Below are 9081 nucleotides of genomic sequence, written 5' to 3' on the forward strand. Positions count from 1 at the left end.
AGGATTACAACGGTTTTCGTTAATTAATAAAATAATGTATATATATATGTATATAAATATTATTTCACACCAACTCAATCCCTGTTCTAATCTAGAGACTTAATTTGTAAATTATTTCCGTGCTTCATAAACAAGGTGAGCTATAACTCATTTCCCTTTACAGCTTCCACCTTTCTTGATTAAATTTGTTGCGGATTAAAATGCAAGATTTTTATTAAATGTTTATATTACACTGTGATTGTATTTTTAATTTAAATAAAATATTTGAATCAACCGTTTTGCAGTAAATTTTCACAATTTATATACAAAACAAGTTTAATTATGATTTTCGAAACAATGTAAAATCCTTGAGGATATGACGATGAAGTTTTCTAAGCCAGAGATAATACTTTTAAGAACATCGAAACGTGTAGTACTGAGAGAACTTTATGTCTACGTAACACGATCATACTAGATATAAACCTTCCTGAAGTTTCTTCTTCCACTTCTCCCAGTACTAACACTTTTTGAAGTGATAGTAGTGATATAGCTAGGCAATTCCAAATGGCTAAGTCAAGGTTGCGGCCTTTTTGGACACTCTTTCTATAAATTTTTTAGTGTCACACTATGTGCAGCCCGCCAAAAAAAAAAACTGACAAGTTGATTAAAAAGGTTGGTCACCCCTGCTTTAAAATATTCTCGCGTGAAACTGTGATACGGTTTATTTAAAATAATATGGTTTCATTTAGGATAGAGAGCATCTTCAATCTTATAGTTTTCTAATCTTAAATTGTTAAACATATTTTCTTATACTATTTACGTCACGTGTTTCATAAAAGCACATAGGTTCGTATTATGTCGTCGTCGCTTCAGCCCGTTGAGGCCTTCTGAAAGGCATAGGCCTCCATAAAACATATTTATGGGGGATATGCTGGTTGACGATCGGTGTATCATCTAGAAACTTGTTTTTAATTAGTGGAAATGCGATATAATTAATGCAATGTATGATTTATGTACGATTGTATCTCGATCCTCTACAGCTAGGTTATATAGTTTTGTACATCATTTTGTACAAAATAACCATTATTTTTAAATATAGTGGAGTAGATCAAAGATTTTAAAACAATTGTAAATTAACAAATGTATTTTGTACAAAGTAAATTATTTATGTTGTTTTACTCCGTCGAAATGTATATTTACTAGAGTGTGGAATAAAGTGTATTAAATAATATGACATAAATTTGCACAGAAAATACCAAAAAGTGCTTTTTTTGCTACTATTACATGTAATCTATGTGAATAATAAGTAACTAACTTTATAATAGCCGTAATGAACTGCGCAACATAACTTAGATAATGTACTTCATAAACGCAACCGTATCTCTAACTTTTTCTTAAACTTGTGACAGGGCAGATTATATATAAATGAGATAGCTGAGCGAGCGAACTAAGTTGGCTTGAGAACCTTTAATCTTCAAAAGACTTTCACAGTGTAAATTAAGTACTTTTTTTTTAAATTCATGAGAACTTCTCGCTTTTCTTTTACCAAGTTTAACCAACACTGACATATGACTCTTTTATATTTACATGAAATATTATATTAAATATATTAATATAATAGGTAAGGTATAAGGTATAAGGTTAAATATATTAATATAATATTTAAACTTTACTGTACACCATACAAAATAACAAAAGAAATCATAAATATGCACAAAAGGCTTTACCACTCGAGACGATCTCTATCAGACAACCTTTGGATGGAGATGGGAGACATGAAAGAGAGGGCAGTTTAGGGTGTACATACATACAAATACATACACTACTATACACACATACACCTTCTTAATTATCGCTCTACAACATTTGTGGAACGCAGGTCTGTCTTCGTCGCTGTTCGTCAGTGAGGTGGACCTTACTTACTTGGTCTAAAAGCTCTAGATGCAGACCACTGTCAGTGGTAGCCCTGCGGTAAAGAACGGACACTTGCGATCTTAAGTCGCAGGTTGGATTCCCGTGATACAGTCTAATATATAAAAAATATTTTGTGCATTAATTACGTCCCATGCATACCATAATACCACACTGCGATCGCCAACACGCCTGCCAAGCGTGACAATTATGGTATATCCCCCACATAGATATCTTTGGTGGAGGTCTATGCCTTGTAGTAGGCAATTGTGGGCTGTAAAGATAACGGCGAAATATCTCTAATATATAAAATTTTCGTGTCACGGTGTTCGAACTTGAACTCCTCTGAAACGGTTTGACCGATTTTTACCAAATTTTAAAGGCGTATTTAGTAGGTCTGAGAATCGGCTACTATCTATTTTTCATACTCCTAAGTGATAAGGGTTGTTCACCCTTAAAATTTTATTTTTTATTTTTTTGACGAAATTTTTTGTTTTTATTTTTTTATGATACAACATACAAAAATACATACAACCCTAAATTTTCACCCCTCTACGATCAACCCTTATTTTTAAATTGAAAATTAAAGATATTTTTTTTGCAAAATAACGTTTGCGGGATCAGCTAGTATACATATAATATTCTAGCAGCATTCTTTGCATGCCATAATACCACACTGCAATCGAACACTCGCCTACCGAGCGTGGCGATTATAGTATATACATATGTATAGGGAAGGCCTATTTCTTAATATGTCTATGGTCTGGAACGAAGAATCCTTAAAAATCATCTTAGAGCATATATGTGCATATATATTTTTAAAAGTATTAAGGACACCTTCTAAACATGATAAATATTTGGTTGTACGCGAAAGATTGTATATCTTAATAAAAACAAAAAATCATTTGTATTTTTATTTTTATTTTATTTGTGTTTATGAGCTGACACGACAAACTCTTAAAATAGTGTTAGAGCATCTATCCGCATATATTTTTAAAGATAACATGTAGACCTACTAATAATGATAAACATTTGGTCGTACGCAAAAGATTGCATAGTTTAATAAAAACCAAAAATCGTTTCTTTAATTATTCATTAGTGTCCATGGGCTGTCAAGATGAACCCTTAAAAATTGTCTCAGACAATCTTAGGGCATAATTCTTAAAGGTAGTAGACATTCTTTTAAATATGAAATACATTTAATTTCGTATAAAAGAACGCACAGTCAAATAGAAACAATTTATTCATATAAAATTTCAGCCCACACACCTTTAAAATTATTCACCACATCAAAAGAGAACCCGTCGTAATATGTCGGAGGTGCGGAAAATTTCCGAATCTACAGCTTCGTCGAATTTCTAAAACGATATCCGAGGAGGCATTTTCACTGCTCTATCACATAAACGACATTTAGGTGGCGAAGCAATATTGAGAGAAAATGCGATCCCAACCAAATAGAATTTTTAGTATTTTTTCACAGAAATTACCTAGTAATATTATTTTCTTAATAATTATGATCTAAACTTGTTTAACGCCTCTAAAAGTTATTGCAGCCCTGGGAAATACAGTGTGAAAAAAAGATATAAAAGATTTATATGCGTCAATAAATAGCTTATTTATTATTAATTAGGCCAGCGGTAAGGACTGAGACATACAATCATAGGTAGCGGATTTAATTCCTAAGATACAATCTAATATAATTCACACTTTATGCATTAATTATTTATGATTGCCACAACGCATAAACAAGTCCTCAGATGAGGGGCAGCAGTTTTTCTTGCATACCATAAAAGCACACTGCAATCGAGTGCAATGCAGTGGGCGCCTATGGGCAGTAACGAAGACGGTGAAATAAATATATGAAACATGTATATATATGTATATATATGCCTTGCAGCGGGAACCACGGGCCGTAAAATACACAAATGCCGTAATATAATCTCAAATTTAAATCATAAAATGCAGTGAAAAATAAAACAGTATTTAAAAAAAAACCATTGACACAAAAAAAATATGTGAAAAAATTCAAATCAAACATTGTAAACAAGTGCATTCAGGCATTTTAATTGCCGAGTACTCACTGAGCGAAAATTACACCGGTTAGTTGGCAATTCATATGCCAAGCGAGTCGTACTTGGCATTGGCACAATTGAAAATATTATCGTCATTTATGTTGAAAGTTTTTCTTTTATATTCTTTTTTCTTTCTTTTCATTTTAGTCATTTGTTCTTGGGTTATTATATCTACGGCTTTTCTGTTCTGAGATGTATCTAACCTACATAGAAATAGTGAGGATTGTCTATTACTTCACCGTTGCAGAAATTATTTTCAAAAAGCAAACACGTATCATTCATATATAAAGGACAGCGTCCAAGTGTTGATTTGTGGAAGTCATCAGTAGGATCAGAGAGGGCGATTTAAGGTAGAATCAGTATCCTACTTTAGATTGCCGAGTATTCCACGCTGCCTTCCAATCCACACTCCACATTCATTACACTTTACATTCACACGATCAGATAAGCCTCGGTTCACCTCCGTGGGAGTGTCACATGTAGACCCTGAAACACGAACGCTTTAGTTTTCAGTATAGTTCACGGACCCTTCCGCTCCGTGAACTCATGACAGATAAAGCTATAAAAGCCTTAAGGCTAGCAGGATTAACTTCTCCGAAATAGTACAGTACAGCTATACAAACATCATTATATAAATACTGTAAGCGTAAACAACCCATTGGAATTTGTTAGTAGAGTACATATATCAATTTAACAGTATACAGACATCATTTAGGTACAAAAATTTAAGTAAATTACATTTTAATAAACTTAAAAGCTAAACATATCTCGCGTTTCACATTTCATCACATTTTGGTTGCTCTTTATTATTAATATTTTTCGCTTTAATATCTAAATGTAGTATATGAAATAAAGTAATTCATATTATTTTCTGCTCGATGAATATTCTGTGAATAGATATAAATTCATTGCAAATAAAGCTTTTATACAAACACATTGTATTATGTCGGAAAGTGCTGTCCATGCATGATTTATGTTTGTCTTACAGATCACGTTTCCTTTCTATAGAAAATTTTCCCGGATGTTAGCAGTGTTGCGTACTTATTATAAGAATGGATGACATTGTGAAAAATGTTTCGTGTTTCACTTAAATTTATTCACATTATTATTTAGAAGAATGGTAACACAGCGGTAGAGGACTCAGACATGTGAACCTAGGTCGCAGGTTTGATTCCCGGGATATAATCTTATATGATTCAAACTTTGTGCATTTTTATATAAGATTGCAATGCTCACAAACAAGTTTCCAGAGGATGAGCAGTAGCATCCTCTGCGGACCATAATACCACACTGCGATCGCTAATATACCTCCCAAGCGTAAAGATTATGTTATATTTCTCGATATCTTTAAGTGGCCTGTGTCTTTACGTGGGCGTCTATAGACTGAAACGACGATAGTAGTTTAAATTAAAAAAAAAAAACTTGTATAGATTTGGACAAGAAGTACATACATAAAAAACAATAAAAATAGTCCTTTTAAAAATACTATCAAGTCGAATGTCACCGCGGTATTTATTTGTAAATATATTTTAAATCATTGTTTTTGACTTTAGAAAACAAAATATTGTATAAACAAGATGTAGATAACATTGCTTTTAGGTTTATGTACTGATTAATTTACACTGTTCACGTATTATATTGTGGGCAACTGTTTATACACATTTACTATCAAAAAAAGTATTGCCCGCTTGTAAATAATTTAAAGGTGTGATATTAGATATTTTAACATTAATGGAAAATGTTTCAAACACTGACACAACCTTTTTTTTCGTTGTAGCCGCTTTTAATCCTTTCGCTTAGTGGTACAGTCAAATAAAAAAAAGTTTGTTAATTTTAAATTTCCTTATAGTATACTTATTATTTTTTTATGTTTACTTCTATTTAGGCCGATCCTTTAATTATCAAAACATATTTTTGACACAAAAATTCGTTATTAATAATTATTCATTACACTATTAATAAAGTCGTTACCATAATATTAAAGAAATTAATTTCTAACTTTACTTTTTTCTAACTAAATCATTTTTTTAATAATCTGTGGCAGAAAAATGTTATTTATGACTAGCAAGTTACATTATAAAAGTTTAATTTCAAATTCGACAATCGAAGAACTAAGACTAATTAATGTAAATAAAAATGGCGTAAATATTTTTGTTTTTCGTAACAAATCGGAGATATTTATTTCCACCACGGTTTCGTTGCACGAAGGCGTGAATACGAAATACGTGTAAACAATTACGTTGTGATTCGCACCTTCAAAGTGAGATCGTGTCTTCGGTAACAGAAGTCAACAGCTTTGACGGATTCCCAGAGCGCACGTCTTCCAAACCAGCTTTCACGTCGAGACACTCTATTCGAAATGTAAATTTACAAAAGACTACGAGATTTGACTGCATTCCGCATATTCTAACTTATATCGTACATATCGCATGTAAACCTTAAATTTCAACAATTTGTATATCACTAATAAAACATTATTATTTTTAAATTCATTTAATTAGATTTTAAATATTTAACGCCCACTGCAGATCGCCAAAAGGGCTAGTTTCACACAACTCGCAACAATGTAAGTCCACAGAGTGAGAGCCTTACTCACGCCGCATCTATCTACTCGTGGTCGCCACTTGAGAACCTTTAAAGCCTATCGGCTGTCGAATGCCCACTGCCTTCGGACAAACAATTCTTCGAGCTAATTCCACGATCTTAGTTTATTTGAAAATCATTCCTGATTTGATTTCCATTCACCATTTACATTCACCCTCTCCGTTGCAGTTCAGGTGGCTTTGTCTCATCCTATAAGGGCCGCAAGCGATTAAATCTGAGGTCAATAAGTCATTACTGGCAAAACAAATAAGACAAGGTCCAAGACATCTTCGTTAGATGTTACGGTATTTTAGACAGCAAAATGTTTTGGTTACATTTATGAAACGTTAATATATTTTAAGTTAGTTAACCTAATTTTAATTCTTCACTCCCTGCTTTTTTAGATTAAGAAGACATGGTTAAAGATACTGTATTTATTAATAAGTTTTGTAACAATTTTAAAATACTTTAGGGTGAAAATAAACAGATCCACGATTCAATATTGCACTTGCAGATTTTGGGTAGACGTTTTCAAACTATAACATTAAAACTATGCTAGGGTAGCAGAGAGGACAGCTATTTACCTTCGCTGGACAGTAAATGTTTTAATGACCACGCATCGCAGTTCAATTAATGTTAATATGCTTTAAATTTTTTTTACATTGAAGTCTTGGTTAATACAATTAAATTAAATAACTTTTCAATAGACGCCGACTGCAAAGTATGGCCTCCCGTAAAAATCGGCACAATGATCGATCTTGCGCATCCAGCGATTGTTCGCTCGTAAATGCTACTCGGCTACCACAATCTTTCGGCTTCATCAGCACGATCAGTATGACCCGCCCTCTGCTACTTCAACCAACCAATTCTTCTAGCAGCGATGACCTTGGTTCATTTGTCGATATCTTTAACACATGCACATATATTATTACGGCTGGTCTTACAACAAAATAGTTATAAGTAAAATATACTCGTATATAAAGAGAACAAAATAATTTACAATACATCTGAACCTAAAATAACCTATTCAAATTAAACAGAATTTAGTAATTAATAAATAAAAAAGTGATATTTGATAAAATTAAAGGCATTTCAACAAATAGTACTCTAATAAAATCCATATTTACTGAATCAAGTCAAATTGATTCAGTTAACATGGGTCGGAATCTCTTTTTTAATAACAAACCTTTTTGACATAAAATTGAGAAATTTATTGCTTTAATAAACGGAATGAATTCGTCGTGTAGCTATGACACGGGTAATTATAAAGTCTCATCCATCTTTATTTTGTTTTTAATTGCAATAAAGGGCAGGAGTCAATTGTACCATTGAATTGTTTTTAAACTAAACTTATTTTACTAAAATTTATATACCATTCGAATATAAAGATATGAGTTTACAAAAAACTCTCTAGGAGTGAAATAGATATTAAGTTACACTGAGGTTATGTAATAAAATATTATTAATAATATATTACAGAGAATTGAATTGCAATATCATATTTGACTCGTATGCAGAGGTAGAAAATACTAAAAGAACAATATTTTTTTTATAACCTTTTTCTTCTTTTTAACCAATAGACGCCCACTGTGTCCACACGTGTGACCACTGTCGCCACAATGACCATTTTTACACTGTCCGTATTCAGCGACTTAAGGCGACCATATCTATATCATCGGTCCATCTAGTCGGAGGCCTTCCCACGCCACTTCTTCCGTCTCACTTTTAGTTGGAACTCGTCTTTCTCTTAAACTCATTTCGGCGAAGCTATAATAGCCCGCAAGACTATCAGCGTCGACTTTAATAGAAAGAGAGAGAAGGAATAATTTCGTGTTAGCTCTATGTGGGGAAGACCTTCGTTTAGAAGTAAATAGCCTATGGCTAGAATGATGTTAGTGACAATATTAATTTAAAAATACTCTTTCTTATACTTTAGATAATGTAAAAGCACAGATTAAACATGTAAAACTTATAAGCATAACACGCCTCCATAGTTTTTACATTTTGAATTTACAAAAATTCACAACATATTTTATAACAAAATATTTTCTTCTTAAGAATATATTGTTAAGGAAAATCTCCGTAGACTGGAATATATAACCTACTCTGACTTTGATAAAACAATGTAGACAGCAAGACTGAAGCAAACTAATATAGATCGAACAAACATATCTTGTTACGAGGAACTAGCTCCTCGAAGGAAAAGCACCTGTTGTAATAAATTACGCCATCTTTTTGTCGACAAAAATTGACATTGATGTTACAGGTAAATGGTTCTCAAACTTTTATGAATTATAAACTCATTTTACGATAAATTAAAAATATGTTAAAATGCATAATGTTAATAATACAAATGTCGGAAGGAATGCTATTGTTGGGAATATCATATAAGAGATAACTTTACGCCTAATCGTAATGGAACGTCAGTGTAAATAAACAAACAACCTTTTTTTATTCAAGGGGAAATGTCTGGATATTCAAGATGTTTCCTGCCTCTGTGGCGAGGACAGGGGTATGTGGGATTCTTACCTACTAA

This window comes from Battus philenor, unplaced genomic scaffold, assembly GCF_028537555.1.
Source record: "Battus philenor isolate CCGP_79_NKW_IND1 unplaced genomic scaffold, ilBatPhil1.0.hap1 SCAF_11, whole genome shotgun sequence".
NCBI lineage: Eukaryota > Metazoa > Arthropoda > Insecta > Lepidoptera > Papilionidae > Battus > Battus philenor.